The sequence below is a fragment of the Triturus cristatus genome, chromosome 1_2, assembly GCF_964204655.1.
Source record: "Triturus cristatus chromosome 1_2, aTriCri1.1, whole genome shotgun sequence".
In the NCBI taxonomy this organism is placed as follows: domain Eukaryota; kingdom Metazoa; phylum Chordata; class Amphibia; order Caudata; family Salamandridae; genus Triturus; species Triturus cristatus.
This window is the reverse complement of record NC_140580.1, coordinates 996,940,101-996,957,242: the sequence shown is the minus strand read 5'-3', so window position 1 is coordinate 996,957,242 and position 17,142 is coordinate 996,940,101. Positions and strand designations below refer to the sequence as shown.

General features: G+C 49.5%; 1 protein-coding gene across 1 annotated transcript in view; it reads left to right on the top strand.

Annotated features, from left to right (window-relative positions):
• DPP7 (dipeptidyl peptidase 7) overlaps positions 1-17,142 on the top strand; it is a 1,979,246-nt gene that overhangs the window by 42,601 nt on the left and 1,919,503 nt on the right. The window lies entirely within an intron of this gene.

Here is a 17,142-nt window from a genome sequence, read left to right as displayed (position 1 = left end):
TAAAAGTAGCAAGAATCTTAGGCAGGGAATGTTAACTAACATAAACTAGCATTCGGACAGGGGCTGCATAAGGGTTAGGAGAGATTATGTAAGTTTGATTTCTGCATTGATAGTGGGTATATTCCTTTTGAAGTAATCAGCAACATTGCGTTTTACAATCTGGAACCCAACAACCAACTGAATTGGCAATGATGCAGTATGTAGGGAAAATATTATTCTGATCCAAAGGTGTGATGCCAATGACTTTTCATGAATCTTATGACATTTATATTTAAAGTCTCTGGTCTAAACAGCAAGTCAGAAGCATCTGGTATCGTGCTCCATCATTCTTAAAGCGGAAATATTAAATTTGGACATTTTAATAAAACCTATGTCATGTTATGGGTAGCAGAGAGGCACAAATAACATATTTGGTCTGTATGAATCTTTTTCAATCTCCAAAATTCTTCTTACTTAGGAGCCTCTCGTTCAAAAATGTATGCAATAAAAACAAATATTTGGTGCCAGCTTCACACTTAAATACTGTATGACACCTTGCTGTCCTGCTTGACAAACTGTAGAAAGATGAGAAATTGGCTTAAACCCTGATGAAAAATGAATTTGAATGACGAACAAGTTTAGATGGTTTAAATTCGGTCTTCCATCGCATGTTACAATGATAAATCCATAAATTAACGCTGGGTATTCTGACGAGTTTAGGATGAGTAATACCATGTCCACCGTAATTATTCTCAATCTTGTTTGCTCTGATTCCAGACCTTATTCTTTGCAAAAAATATTTAATGTTGATGATTGCAAATGCGCTCCAAGGCTTTTCTTCTATTGTAGATAGTTGGTTCTTTCAAATAGGAGTCAAACAATCTAGTCCATTTTGCAAAGTAGGTAGGATCGTAGCCTCATATACTGATTTTAATAAGTTTTGACATTGCTGGAGAAAGGAAATATGCGCAGGATCAAAAAAAAAAGTAAATATGAGTCCCACAAAAGATATTTTGGGAATGATAGCCACAGGTATAGCTGTGTAAGCCCCTTCCCTAATGATTCAGTGCTGATATAGTTTTTCATTTTTCGTTTTTCTTTCTAATTGTCTTCAGCTTCAACCTCATAACTGGCTTGTATACATTAAAACATTTTTAAGGAGTTTGTATTCATTTAAAGCGTAAGAGACCACTCACTAAAAAAAGCAATTTTGCCATGTATAGAGAAGGGCTACTGCAAACCTTGTTTTAATTGGTTCAGTTTTGATATTTGCTTCATATAATCACTTGCTGAACGCATCATTTTTTAAACCCATGTTTCTGAATAAAGATCTATTAATAAGATGTAGTAATACAGGCAAGTTACTTATTTCAAATATTTTCCCTAAAATATATTTGTATCTGGGTCAATAAAAGGTACGTGTAAGTAATGCTTTTTTTTTCTAATAAACACTTCTTCCTAAAGAGTCTTCAACTGATGAATATCCCTCAAGTAGACTGAGTCCAGAACCTGTTTCCCCCAGCAATCTTCAGTGCTGCAGGTTAGCGCCATCCAACTCTGTTGATGAAGAGACGATGACATCAGAACTTAGTAGTTGAAATAAAATACAGGGCAGGGTTTGATCTAGTTCAGGTATGGGGGCAGGGATACCAATTCAAGTTTCAATCACAAAATTCCCCCCCACTACCATAAATGATTCCAAATCATTTCAGAAAGCTCCTAGTTACTCTGGGTATCTGCATCTAGTTACTTGCAATAACTTCCAAATACTTTCACTCCCCTGCCTACCCATTGAGTGTTTGTTCTCTCCTTTTTAATAGACCATAAAAAGATGAGGAATCATGTATTGTACTTCAATGCTGGTTATAATATCTTGAAAATGACATATGTTACAGACATACCACATTTTCCAAAATTAATACACATTACTTAAATCATAAGAAAATTACATTAACATCACAATGTAAATGAATAAAAATTGGTAGCTGTGGTAGGTTAATTTTCAATCGAACACCCACACTTTTGGTCAAGAATCAGTGATAAATGTAGTCAATGATAATGGTGTTCTCATGGTATCTTACATCCCGCTACCACTGGGATGTGTTGATTATGAACCATAAGGTTTACAATCCTGCAATAAAGAACAGAGGATACCGAAGTACACATGATGTATAGTCCAAATTAGAGAGAGTCATAGAGATTCAGTTCATGATTTCCATAAGTTTTATTCCATAAAAGCTTTCCAATTTATTTTTTCACATGGCCCTCGATTGTAACAACTGGCAGTCAACACTTGTGGGTAGAGAAGCTGTCTATGTCCTGCCCCACCTCCCCGGGCATTGCGCTGCTCCAAGGGTCCTTGGGCGTCTCTAAACCCCCACCCCCCTCCCCCCCACTCTGCTCCTTACTACCCAACCGACTTTCCTATGAACTACAGACTGTTCGTTCAAAATTCTTGACTGTGTGAGCAGAAAAGTCTTTGCGTCAGACAGCCCTGCCTTGCGCATAGCCAACACCACTTGCCTTTTGAGCTGTTACCTCAACGCCTTGGAATAGGCCTCCATGAATACATGTCCTTGGACCTGGTCACCGAAGGGCTTAATGTCTCAAAACAAATAGTGAAGTGTTGCCTGCATTTTGCCAGCCATGAGGCAGTTCAGCATGGCTCCCTGGCAAAACAATTCTACCATTAATATTGTTGCTTCCGGGCCTAGTCAGTCGGAAAAACTTTATTTGGTTAATAAAAACCATAAAAGCAGACCTATGTTAAAATTAAATTTCCCTAAAAATGATTGATTTATTTAAAAATGCAAACCACTTAAATGTATTAAAATACAGAATCCTGTAGTGCAAATAACATCTAATATTTAGCCTAATGGCCACCTCCTTAATCCTGAGAGCTGTTACGAAGAAACTTGCAATGTTAAAACGTATATTAAAGGGCTTGTCAACATTTATAAGGAAACCCGAGCTGGTCTTTCATACTGAAAACATTCCCCTTTTAATAAAGGCGCTATGTAACATTGCTTTGAAACTCTGTAATGGTCAAAAAGCATAATAAAAAGCATAGTGTCTTGCAGGGAAAAATTATAGCAGTGGGAAGGACCTTTCTCATCCACCTGTCTCTCCCCTGCGGGACCGCCAGAGACTAGTGGAAAAGATTTAATATAAATCTTGTCAACAAAAGACGGTGAGGAGGTATTGTAACTGTGACTAGATAAGTCTCCAATGATGAGCCAGTATTAAATACAATATAGGACAGAAGAGTAGGTTGCGTAAGTTTAAATGCCTCTTTCTATGCCCTTGTTTCTGGTAAATGCTCTTTCACCCAGTTTAGATCTCTTTATTATACCATTCGGATTCTCATTTAATTCAGGGTGTCGCAATTTGCCCATTACATCCTTAACATAGTTGAGTTATGGGCTATGTAACATCCTGCCTAATGCCAAGCAATCCTTTTTCTGATGGATACATCTGCCAGTGGATTCTTCACCTTGTGAATATCCCCTGCGCCAGCATTATACGGAACTTTTTTCCCCAGCTCTCTACGCCGACGTGGACGACGTCATAATGCATCGGCTCCGCTCGCGACTCCGTATGACGTCACCGGAGCCATAAGAGAGCCACGTCGGCGTGATGACGTCAGTTCCCTTTTTTCCGCTCCGTCGACGCGCAACGGTTTTTCCAGTACTCTCCTGCTACTTTGTAGTTGTTAGGTGTTACTGTTGGTGAAAATTTGTTATGTCTTCGACGAAGAAGTCTGGTTTTAAGCCCTGTAGGGAATGTGGGGGCCACATGTCTATGACGGACCCCCATGATGACTGTGGTGCCTTTCATCCGACCACGACGTCGAAGATTGTTCAAGCTGCAGGAGGATTAATCCGAAGGCGTTAAAGGAGAGGAAGGCGAAGCTTTTTATGGCTAAGGTCGGGAAGGTGAAGAGAGGAAGAAAGAAGGAGAGGTCGAGGCCGGAGTCGTCGACTTCGAGATCATCGAAGTCGAAAAAACATCACAAAAAAAGGAAGCATTCCTCTCGGCGCCGGTCTTCAAAGAACAGGAAGTCGAGGTCGACTTCGCCTCGACGACGCCGAAGTAAGGATTTGTCTCCTTCGAAGTCTCCGGAAGGATCTCCTTCGCCGAAGCGGGCTCCAGCGCGGTCTCCGGAGCAGTCCCCGGCGCCTTCACCGGCTCCAGTGGAGTCGCCTGTTTCGGATGGTGAGCGGGAACAAAGGGGAGAGCCTTTTCCAGGACCTGAGGATCTTACGGCTCCGGTAGAGGACACTGCGGCGCCGTTGCCAGGTACTCCGCAGAAGGATACAGGTTCGGTTCCTTATCCGCAGTTCCCGGCTCCAGGTACTGATTCTTCGCATTTTTTAAATGCCATGTATGGAATCTTCAATCGGGCTGCCTTCCCATCCGGTGCACTGACTGGTCCCGTGGGTCCTATTGCGTATACTTTAGGGGTGCCGCAGCATTACGCTCAGGCCCCGTTTATGCCCTTTCTGCTGATGGCGCCTTCGTGGCAGTTTCTGGCGCCGTCTGGGGATCCATCACGACTTCGGCTGGATCGTCCTGCTTCGGAGCCTTCCTCGATGCCGTTGCCGACTCCCTCGGCGCCGCGTCCGGCACCGCCGACTCCGTCTATGGCGCCGCCGACTCCATCTCCTCTAGTTCCACCGATGCCGCGTACGACCTCGACTCCACGGATTCGTTCAAGGAGGGAGGCCCAAAGGGTCTTGGATGAAGAAAGGTATAGAGTGGAGGTAGAGGAAGGTGAAGTGGACACGTCCTCAGATGAATTTGAGGGGATACAAGAGGCTAGTGGCCTGGATACGACCCCTGAGTGGGAGCATACTTCCTCTAGATCCTCTCCACCACAGGAGTTGGCTCCTTACCATGTGGTAATAAAAAAGGCTGCAGAGCTGTTGGATTTGCAGTTACCTTCTGCGGAGTTTAAATCTAACCTGCTGACAGAGGTGTTGCATTCACCTACTTCAACATCTGAGCCTTTACTGCCTTTTAATGAGGCTATTTTGGAACCTGTTTTGGAGGTATGGCGGAAACCTCTTTCTTCTCCGGCGGTTTCCAGGCAGGTGGCGAGAACATACAGGATGGCGCCTGGGGATCTGGATTTTCTTTCAACGCACCCGTCTCCAGAGAGCCTGGTTGTGCAGGCGTCCTGCTCTAAGCATGCTTCGGGAGCGTTCCCTCAGTCTCCTGCGGACAGGGAGTCCAAAAAGGCTGACCAGGCGGCTAAAAACTTTTTCTTCAGGAAGTATGGCACTTAAGTCTACCAACGCCACGTGCTTTCTGGGTCGTTATGTGCATGCCTTAATGGACTTAATGAAGTCTTTAGCCCCTAAGCTGCCTGAGGGTGATAAGGCGTCCTTCTTGGAGGTGGTCCCAGATTCTCAAGCTGCTGCTAGACAAGTGATTCAATCGGGGCTTGATACAGCAGATTCAGTGGCGTGAATAATGGGCTCGTCTATAGCCACAAGAAGGCAGGCATGGCTCCGTTCATCTGGCTTCTCCACGGACGTTCAGGCCACATTGGTGGATTTGCCGTTTGATGGCCAGAAATTGTTTGGAGAAAAGGCTGACTCCGCCCTACAAAGATTTAAGGACAGCAGGGTAACAGCTAAATCTTTGGGTCTGCAAGCTCCTGCTAAAGGATTTGGTTTTAAAAAGTTTAGGGGTTTCGGAAGGTCTTCATTTCGCTCCTTCCGACAGCCTCAGCAGCAACAACAGCAGAATCCCCTCTATAGGTCCTATAGAGGGAGACAAAAGGGTCGGAGAGGTTCTGGACGTAACCCCTCTTCTTCCTCCTCCTCTGCTCCCAATGAGGCTTCAGGGAAGCAGCCCTAGATCCCCCATCCTGGACCATGTAAGACCTGTGGGGGGTCGGGTGTCCTACTTCCTGCGGGGTTGGAAATCTGTTACGACCGACCTTTGGGTTTTAAACCTCGTGGAGACTGGGTACGCCCTTCCCTTTCAGGAGTTTCCTCCCCCTTACCCTCCTTGCCAAGGTTACTGCTCAGAGGACCATCTGCTTCTTCTGCAGAAGGAGGTTCTGGCTTTGCTTCAAAAAGGGGCGATAGAGGTGGTTCCGGAGCAGGAAAGGGGTCAGGGATGCTACTACCGGTATTTCCTGATTCCCAAGAAGGACGGCAAATTGCGTCCGATACTGGACCTCAGAATCTTGAACTTTTACCTGAAACAGGAGAAATTCAAGATGCTGACCCTTGCGCAGGTTCTTCAGGCGTTGCAGCAAGGAGACTGGATGGTGTCGCTCGACTTGCAGGACGCGTACTTCCATGTCCCGATCCTGAAGTCGCACAGGAAGTATCTCCGTTTTACGGTTGGGTCGCAACATTACCAGTTTGCGGTCCTCCATTTTGGTCTTACTACCGCACCTCGGGTCTTCACGAAGGTGATGGCAGTGGTGGCTGCTCATCTCAGGAGTCCCCAGAGATGGTGCAGCGTCATCTGCAGGTAACATCTCAGCTGTTATTCGACTTGGGTTTTTCGATCAATGTGCCCAAATCTCACCTGGTGCCCTCTCAACGCAACCTGTTTATAGAGGCAGTACTGGACACTACTGTGTGTCGAGCATTTCCTACTCCTCAAAGAATTCTCGACATTCAGGAGATGGTCCCTTTATTCCACAATAGAGCGGTTGTTCCAGTTCTGAAGGTCCTTCGCCTGCTCGGTCTGTTCGCTTCCTGCATTCTGTTGGTCAGCCATGCACGCTGGCACATGAGGGTGCTCCAGTGGTGCCTCCGCAAGCAGTGGTATCAGCACAACGGAGATCTCAGGGAGTCGATCAGGATCTCCAGAGAAGCTGCAGCGGATCTATCTTGGTGGAGAGTGGAGGGCAACCTGTCTCAAGGAAAGCCTTTTCATCTTCCTCCATCGGTGGCCACAAACGGATGCCTCTACCCTAGGGTGGGGTGCTCATCTGGGGGATCTGGAGATTAAGGGTCTTTGGTCTCCAGAGGAAAGGTTGCTTCACATCAACCTTCTGGAATTGCGGGCGATTCGTTTGGCGCTCAAGGATCCTTACTGTGTTTTTTTTTTTCCCTAACAAAAAGTTAATTTAATGTGCTTTCTTGGCCTGGTTTAAGAAAGTGTTCACTCAGTCATGTCGTCCCTGGACCGGAAACAAGCATCCTAGGACCGATCCCTCCCTCATCAGCCAGGATAGCTTGAAGTGACACGGTCCAGGGAGAACCTGGCTTGGCAATTCGGGCTGGACTCCTCCTGAGGGTATTAGAGCTCATTCAACTAGAGCAAAATCGTCTACCTCGGCTTTGGCCAGGGGTGTTCCTGTGGCAGATATTTGTAAAGCCGCGACTTGGGCCTCTCTCCATACTTTCGCAAAGCATTATTGCTTGGACTCTGAGATGAGGAGGGAGGGCCACTTCGCGCGCTCTGTCTTGCAGGACGTTTGGTATAGGAAGGTGGACACCCTCCTCCGGGAGTGGGGACTGCTGTGGGAATCTATTCACAAGGTGAGGAATCCACTGGCAGATGTATCCATCAGAAGAACAAGTTACTTACCTTCGGTAACGCTTTTTCTGGTGGATACAGGATCTGCCTGTGGATTCCTCACTGGCCCACCCGCCTCCCCGTTGTCCACCTTTGTATACCTTAAAAGTTGTCTTGCTTGAGATGTTATACTTTCTTGTATATTGGTAGGAAATGCTTGTTTTATTTAGCTTTCCTTTTCCTTGTATACTTTGTGTATATGATTGTATATTGTGTACTGTGTATACTTTGTATCTGTCGTTGGTCCACCTGTGTGCCTCGGAGGCACGGAAAAAATGGGTGGAACTGACGTCATCACGCCGACGTGGCTCTCTTATGGCTCCGGTGACGTCATACGGAGTCGCGAGCGGAGCCGATGCATTATGACGTCGTCCACGTCGGCGTAGAGAGCTGGGGGAAAAAAGTTCCGTAGAATGCTGGCGCAGGGGATATTCACAAGGTGAGGAATCCACAGGCGGATACTGTATCCACCAGAAAAAGTGTTACCGAAGGTAAGTAACTTGTTCATCACTGCTCGGTTGGGAGTTAGATCTGGGTTACTCCATATCCAATAGGTCAACAATGTATCCCAAACCCAGCTCTTCATTTATTAAATTTGAGGGTACGGACAGTGGGACAGCTAACCGCTGTCCCAAAAATTTATTTGACAAACTGTAATTCCCTCATATCCTTATAGCCCCAAATGTTGCTACTCAAATCCAATGAACTCATAAAGGCTACAGAGGAATTTACCAGCTGTTGTAATTCTACTGTAGTCCTAGACATTAGGACTGCATCACCCTCCTATAGGAGTGCAGAACCTGCCCTTGGGATATCCCTACAGACTGCACACAATGTTGGGCCCACGGGTCCGCCACTCCCCATATCTGGTTCCCACCCTCTGGACATGGCTGTGGGCTGGGAAACCTCTGTTTGCTTTCCCTTGGAGGGAGCACTTGAAGGTTCTGCTTTCAGCGGGCTGGAGCACTAAAAAAAGCTTCTGCCCCCTCGAAGCGGACTTCTAATCAATTTCCCTGCCGGCTGACAAGTGGGCAGGGAAACAGATGAGAAAATTGCTCCCACACACCGGGGGGCAACATTTGTTGCTGCTCCCTGTGTGCGGGGCCATTGGGGCTCACCCCCCCCCGCCCCAACCCCCTGTGGTCCCTAGTAATATTGCAGTGGCTGGGCCCTAGAGCGCCCACCCTTTATTAGTCGGTCCTGGGGAATGAGGTCCCTGTCACCAAAATTGGCCCGTGTAATGGGGGTGGGGGAAGTGGCCTCCCTCCCCAAATTTATTCTTGGCCAGACCCCAGGGGAGGGGGCGGTTTGGCACCAAGAAAAAGTAACTGGTGTTTATGTAAAGCACTCCAATACCTCTCGGTGGGGTTGGAGATACATAAAACTACACAAAAAAATGTGAAAAGCATGTCATCAGTGATGTCACTGGCCATGTCATGAGTGATGTAATATGAGTGGTCATATGCAGTGCATTGCGGGGGCGTAAGTTATAATTAGCTCAGGTAACTATAACTGCTGAATGTCTATGGTTTTTGTGCACTTGAAATCTGATCCTATAACGTCCCTGTAACCTTTATTTTTTCAATGAATATAGATACATAGACGTTTGTATTGTGCAATGTGTCTCTTTTGCACCAAAACAGCCACTTCCTATTGATATCTGTGCGTATCGAACATTCTCTTATGTGATCCCCAGGAATGCTGTTTACGGTTTGAGAGTAATGGGTATCTTAAGAACAGGAGCGAGTAGTGTCTGTATATTGACACTATCTAGAAATATATGTGCAGGCCCATACCACATGGTAAAAGTTGCAAGAATCTCAGGCGAGTAATGTTAACTAACATTCATACAAGTGCTGAATAAGAGAGGAGAGATTATTTAACTTTGTCTTCTGGATTGATAATAAGTATATGCCTTTGAAGTAATCAGCAACATTGCATTTTCACAATCTGGAACCCAGCAGCCAACTGAATTGGGAATGATGCAGTACGTAAGGAAAATAATAATAATCTGACTCAAAGGTGTGATGTCAATGACTCTTTTCTTACAAGGATCCTTACTGTGTTTTTTTTTTTCCCTTGCAAGGATCCTTACTGTGTTTTTTTTTTTCCCTAACAAAAAGTTAATTTAATGTGCTTTCTTGGCCTGGTTTAAGAAAGTGTTTACTCAGTCATGTCATCCCTGGACCGGAAACAAGCATCCTAGGACCGATTTCGGGGTTTCACCCCTCATCAGCCAGGATAGCTTGAAGTGACACAGTGAGCCCGGGACCCACGGTCCAGGGAGGACCTGGCTTGGCAAATTCGGGCTGGACTGTTCCCATGAGGCACAGGTCAAGACTGATTTGCATATGGCCAGGTCTAAACTGGGGTGGCATGGTGAGCAAAAGAATGATGGAGTTATCCCAGATCTCTTGTTGACTGGGGGTGCATGTTTCGATTTGTTCTGTATTCCGTCCATCAGTTGTGTGTCTTTTGCTATAAATAATTTCAACATAACTCTGTGTGCGCTTGTGTCAGTGACTGTATAGGTGAGTGAATACATTTGTTGGTATCTGTATGACTAAGGGAGTGGGTGTGTGAGTATTTGTGTGGGTGAGTGGTATGTTAGTGGTGGTATGGTTGAGTGAGTGGGTGCGTAAGTAGCTGCATGGGTAAGTAACTCCGTGTTTAAGTGGCTGTATTGCGGAGTGTGTGGGTGTTGGAAAACGAGGCCGTATCTGTGAGGCCTGCACAAATCGCATGTCACATTTGTCCTTCACTGGGAACCAAATACCCTAGTGTAGCGCCTGACTCTACGAGGGTAGCGTTGCAGAGCAGTCTAATGCTTACTCAAGAGAGGGGGGGTGGGCTAGTTATCGCCATTACAGGTGCGCAGAAATAACACTCAATAATTGATTGTCCAGTCTGTACTTTGCTTTATTAGAGTAAGATTGATAGTACATATATTAAACACACACACTACTTAATACATGCACCAATTTACAAATATACATAAGCTGTTGGAGTTACTTTGTGACCTTGCATAAAATCACCCCTCCCGCAGGGGAGGTGGGGTCTAGTACCACCACTCCAATCTTGCCCCCTAATGCAGTGGGTTGACATAACCTGGAGCGAGGGCCCTGCCAACTGGCACCATCCCAGTGGCGACCTACCCCCTCATCTCAACAAGCATTAAAAATAGGTACACCTGCCCTGGGGACACATAACCCTGAATGAGCATCTCATACTTTACCATACAGTATGCACCTCTACATTTTGTGGCTAACAGTCTGGGTTGTTCCTCCCCTAACGAAGTAGCAAGAATACTTGTTTGGGCATCACTTTAAATGAGGTACTTATCATAGAGGATAACATTATAATGCATTGCAATCACAGCCTCTAAAAGGCATCACCGGTAAAATCACAGGATTACGCAAATACAGCCAGACACCCTAGCAGGAATGTCCAGCAACATAACCCCATTTGGCTTATGACATTACCTTACACAGGGACTTTACATAACACATGTGACTTTCAGTCCCTCTAAAAGAAATGACATTAGGAAATGCATTTCTGGTGCAATTACACCTCTTCACCTCCAGGGGATGCCCTTCTCCAGACATCCCCCAACTCAGCCCTTCACACCGTGGTGCAGTCCACAATGCACCCCCAGCTGCAGAACAAACGTTTCAGCCTCAGAATGCTTGTATTGCTGGCTGAGCCCTTGAGGGATTATTCTTTCTAAGTCCCCAGAGTCTTAGGACGGGACTTTCCATTTTCGTGCTGGGGGAGACTGCGTTGCTCCTGCAGCTCCCACTGCACCTTGGCACACATGTCGGGGTGACCCCATCCTCCTGGGGCCACCACACGCAGAAAAACAGGCATTTTCCTGCAGGCCGGCTCTGGCCTGCAAAGCATTATGGGGTGAGGTGCTCCGGCACAGTGCATATCGTAGCAGCGGCTCCCCCGCTGCGCAGGTAGAGCCGCGCTGTGGGCCTCCGGCCCAGTCTTTCCTGCATTGGAGGGTCCGGCCCCAACTGGACCCCCAGGTGAGTGCTGCAACTCGGGGAGCTCCCCCCCCCTCTCCCCCGGCTGCTCATGCTATTTTTGGGGGGCAAGTCCCTCCTGGGCCTGGTCCCACCCGGGTGCCCCTTCTGGCTTCCTCTGTGGAGAGCTGCTCAGGGACCCCACCCCCGGCGGCTCCTGCCGGCTCCCCAGCACTTTCGCGTGCTGCAGCGGGGGCCGGCATTCCTGTTCTGGTCTGCCCGCTCCAGCGGGCAGACGCGAGGCCTCTTCCCTGCTCCAGCGGGTCTTCGGGGGGAGTACGACGGCAGTCCCCTGCCCCTCCTTCCCTCTCTTGGGGGGCCCGGGGTTGGGGTCCTGGGCCCCCTAAAGGGTCACCTTCACGAGGAGCGTGACGGCGCTGCCCAGCTTGTCTTCGGTGTCCGGAGTTGAGATCCCGGGACCCAGGGAATCTTCACGTGGAGTGCGACGGCGCCCGTGAGGAGGGATGTGCGACGGCGTGGTGCCCATGATGGGGGGTGCGTGACAGCGCACCCCCCTCCTCTTCAGCACTATCGCTAGGGGTGTGTGTGGGCTCCTGGCATCCCTTTTGGGCATATTCACTGGGAGCGCAACGGCGCTCCCCGGCTTGACTTCCGGGGGCTGCCCCCCTGGACCTGACCCACCCCAGGGACACATAATGGACCAGCGGTGGAGCCTCACGCACTTCGTCGTCGGTCCCAATAGAGGTCAAAGGTCACCTACCTTCTGGCGGGCATATCTCAGCCCCCAGAGGATCGATCTTCTCGATCTTGGACTCTTCTTGCTCCTGGTGGCGCTCCCTAGCCACTGGGAGCACTTTCCTTCGCCCTCTTGCTCTCCAGGAGGGTGAATGCAGCAGGAAGTGGTCTTCACTGGCTCCCTGTGCCAGCCTTTTGCATGTCTCTCTTCCTGGGCCTCTCTTCTCCTTGCGCAGAGGCCCTGGCTTCTGCTCACTGGTCCTGGTCTCCCCTTGTGGCGCATCCACGGAATGCGCGGGGGTACAGGATGCTCGCATCCTCCTGAGAGGCCTCTCGGACCACTCGCCGGTGCTCCTCGCTCTTGGCCCACCTCCCCTTTCTGCCCGCCTGATGTGGCATCTGAACGCTTGGGTCCTTCATGACAAAGCTTTTCGGAAAGTGGTCGGTGGCGAGATCGCTGAGTATTATTCTCATAATGCGAGCTCCGTCTCCTCCTCTGCCATCCTTTGGGAGGCAGGAAAGGCGACTATTAGGGGGGCTGCAAAGGGGCATGTGCAACAGCAGCGACATGCACAAACCCAACGAATCGCGGTTTGCGAAGCTCAAGCTTTGGAGCTCGAGCGAAACCAGGGGGCGTTGGAGGACGCCACGCGGGCGCGCCGCCTGGCTTTTCTACGGGAAGAGATCCGCCTACACTCTCTGGAGGCGGCAAAGACTCTGTGGCGCTCCTCAGTGGCCTGGGTCTATGGATGGGGAGATAAGAATGGTACACTCCTCCACCGGCTGGCCACCTACCCCCGGGCGGGCAGGATCATTCCTGCCATTAAAGATTCCGCAGGCGGGACCCACACGGTCTCGGTGGCAATGGCCCAAACTTTTGCTGACTACTACTCCCAGTTATACCGACCCCGGGCGTCCGAGATCTCCCTTGCGGAGTTGCTGGGGGCGGACGGGACGGTGCTCGGGCGGCTGGGACAGGAGAGTTGTGAGTCCCTTGACTTGCCCATTACGCTGCAGGAAATTGAGGAGGCGATTAGCCGCCTGGCGCCCGGGAAGACCCCGGGACCAGATGGATTCCCACAGGAATACTATGCTCACTATCGTGAGACCCTGGCCCCGAGGCTTCGGGACCTGTTTGCAGAAGTGGTGGAGAGGGGCTCGTTCCTGCCTGAAACGGACACAGCTACCATAGTTGTCCTTCCCAAGACCTAGCCCCTGTCCCAGTCCTGCTCCGACTACCGGCCGATATCCCTTATTAATACCGAACTCAAGATTTATGCCACGATTCTTGCGCAGCGGTTACGCCCGTCTCTTACCTCCCTGGTCCACCCGGACCAATGTGGATTTATGCCCGACCGGGGGACTAGACACTGCCTGCGGCGCTTGCACCTCGCCCTGGCACACCGAGGGCGCCTTTCCCCCTATCTGGCCCTTCTGCTGGTCGACTTTGAAAAAGCCTTTGATTCGGTGGGGTGGGCCTACTTGGGTGATATCTTGGAGCGAATGGGCTTCGGTCCCCGGTTCCGCGCGATGGTCGGTGTCCTGTATGCGAGCCCACGTGCCCGTGTGTTGGTCAATGGGGTTCTATCCCGCCCGTTTCCCATTGGTCTGGGGACGCGACAGGGCTGCCCGCTCTCGCCCCTCCTCTTCGCTCTGGCCATGGAGCCACTGGCTGTGCTGATCCGGTTGGATCCCACTATCCGTGGGTGGGAGTGGCCAGGTATGATCCCTGACAAAATTGCCCTCTACGCAGACTATGTCCTTCTCTATCTTTCTGATCCGGCGATCTCGGGGCCCCGGGTCCGCCGGGTTCTCCGTCGGTTTGGTCACGCATCGGGTCTTCCTCTGAACCACAAGAAATCCGGGCTGGTCCCGCTGCACCCGTCGAGGGAGTGTTTCGACTGGCAATCTGACATACCCCTCCAGCGGCTCTCATTTAAATACCTGGGGATCTGGGTCACCCTCCTTCCGGAACTCTGTTGGGCCCTCAATGTGGCCCCTGTGGTCAACAAGACCAGATCAGATATGATTCGATGGCAGTCGCTCCAGTTGAACCCGTTGGGGAGGGTCGCCCTCTATAAGATGATGATCCTCCCCAAGTTCTTATACATGTTACAAAACACTCCGTGCCCCTTCCCACGCCCGTGGTTCCGGGAACTGGATAAGATGGCTACTAAATTTCTTTGGGGTGGCGGCAGGCCCCGGTTGGCCTTAGATCGCTGCCGGGTCCCCTCGTACGACGGAGGCCTGAGCATGACCAATCTTTACCTGTATTATTTGGCCACCCAGCTGCTGGTGATTCACGACTGGTTCTCGGCCGGGTGGGAGGATCCGGCCTACAGACTCGAGGTGCAGCTTCGGGTTCTCCTCTATCCAAAACATGCTCTATGGGGCGACGGTTCCCCGGTCGCTCCCGGATGTTGTGCGGGCCCCCTTTCTCGCATGGCGCGCCGCCTTGCGGCATACCTGCTGGTCGGGAAAGAAGACATTGCTCACACCACTTTGGCACGGGACTTGGTTGCGGGCGGTGGCGGGGCTTGAAGGATTTCGAGGGTGGGACCTTCTCGGGATCTCCAGTTTGGGGGATGTCTGGCGGGGGCGCCACATGTGTTCCTTCCAGGAGCTACAGACCCGCTTCTTTGCACTCTTCGTAATTTTATAAGTACCTTCAGCTGCGTCATGCGTTCCAGGCCCATGTCCCTCTGGACTCCAGGTTGCCAGCCCATAGCCCGCCTGATGCTCAGGTGATGTTGGGGTGTCTGGGGAAGGGGGGTATATCCCGCATCTATAAATCTCTGATCAACAATACCCCAGTGGATTGGAGCGGACTGAAACGACGATGGGAGACCTGGGTGGGTCCCCTGGATGATGCTGACTGGAGGGACGCCCTTATGGCACCCAGATCGCGTACCACTTCCGCTAGGCTGCGGCTCATCCAACTTTACTACCTCCACGCCGCTTACCTGACCCCGGACCGCTTATATCGTGCTGGCCTCCGCCTGGACGCCTCATGTGCTCGCTGTGGGGTAGATCCGGCAGACTTCTTCCACATGGTATGGTCTTGTTCCCGCTTGGAGAGTTATTGGGCCACGATTGAAACTGAGTTAACTGAGGTCCTGGGATGGGAGGTCCCCCATGACCCTAGAATGGCTCTGCTGGGCATAACGGATGGGCTAGACGGGTCCCGTAACGACAAGTACTTTCTAACCACTGCCCTAATGGTGGCCAAAAGGGATATCGCGGCTGTGTGGAAACAGCCGGACCCTCCCAGGGGTGCTACCTGGAGAAGAAGTGTGGACTGGTGTGCCGCTCAGGAGCGGTCATTGTATGCTGCTCGGGGCTGCCCCAAAAAATTCCGTAAAGTATGGGGGAAATGGCTTGGGGGTCTGTTTTAAGGGGTGGGGAGTGCGGGGGCGGGGGACGTGGGTCTTGCAATGGCTTGTCCATGTTTTTATGACTGGTGTTCTTGGTGCCAAGTTAAACGAATTGTTGTGTCATCCTTGACTTTGCTTTCTATAAAGAAATACAAATTTGCTTATCAAAAAAAAAAAACAGTACAACTCTGTAAAATATTTAATGTCACAGAAGTTAAAGTGGACTTTAGTGCGTGTCTGGAATTGGTAGGCCATAGGAAAGTAAAACTAGCCCATGTGCTCCCCCTCCTCATAGGAGAGTAATGGGAAAAAAAACATTAAAGCACACTGACTTTCCCTCAAATGTTTCTTCCCATTGTAGAAAGCCTAGTCCAGGTCACCATCCAGTTCTGCATAAGTCCTGCCACACCATTCAATTTGTAGCTGCTCCTGGGCTGCGCACGCTAGGAATCTCCCCTGCGCAGCCCTTACACTTGTGCACACGCATGTCTGCATGTAACCAGCCTAGTGCCCCGAACTCTGGCTGTAGCGCAGCGGCCTACTCGCGCCAGGGGACACCGGTAAAATACACATGCAGTCCCTATCATCATGAGTTCACTGTGGGTGAGTCCCAACTTATGAGTCTCTCCGACAGTAAAAGCTCCACAAATAGGTGTTCAAAAAGCAAAAAATCTGGGCGGCTAGATGGTCAGAACCACCGTCTAACAGTGGGTGCATGGGTGTGTGAGTTGCTCTGTGACTGACTGTATAGGAGAATAAGTGAGGGTAAAATTGAGCTGTATGGGAGAGTGTGGCTGTCTGAGTGGCACTGTAGTTGAATGTTAGTGTGTGGGTAATTGTATGGGTGTGCGAGTAAGAATGAATGATTGGGTTTGTAAATACTCCTATGGGGTCTGAGAATGGGTGTGTGAGTGGGTGCACAGGAGGTTGTATGGGTGTGTGATTGGTTCTCTGAAGTAATCAGCGATGTCCCTGACCATGTCATGATTGATGTAATATGTGAGCTTATGAGCAGTGCAGTACGTGGGCGTAAGTTATAGTTAGCTCAGATAACTATAACTACTGAATTTCTATGGTGTTGAACGTGATATTTGAGACTTACTATAATGTCCCTCTAACATTTTTTTTTTTTTTTTTTAAAGTGAATTTCTAAGGTTTTTTTAATGCTATTTCCGAACTGTGATTGTGCCTGTAACTTTTTTTATATGAAATTCTAATTGTAATTTATTTTTTACTGTAACCTGTAAGATTTGAGAGAGGGTCTTTGAGTGGCCTTACGGGTCTGTGAGTGGCTCTATGGTCTGCGAGTGGGTGTATGGGTCTGTGAGTGGGTGTGTGGGTGGTGCTATGGGCCTGTGAGTGGGTGTGTGAGTGGCTTTATCTGTCTGTGATTGGGTGTGTGAGTAGCTGTGTGGACCTTTGATTGGGTGTGAGTAGTTTTGTGGGTCCGTGAGTACCTGTGTGGATTTGTGAGTGGGTGTGCGAGTATCTGTATGGGTCTATGAGTGGGTTTGTGA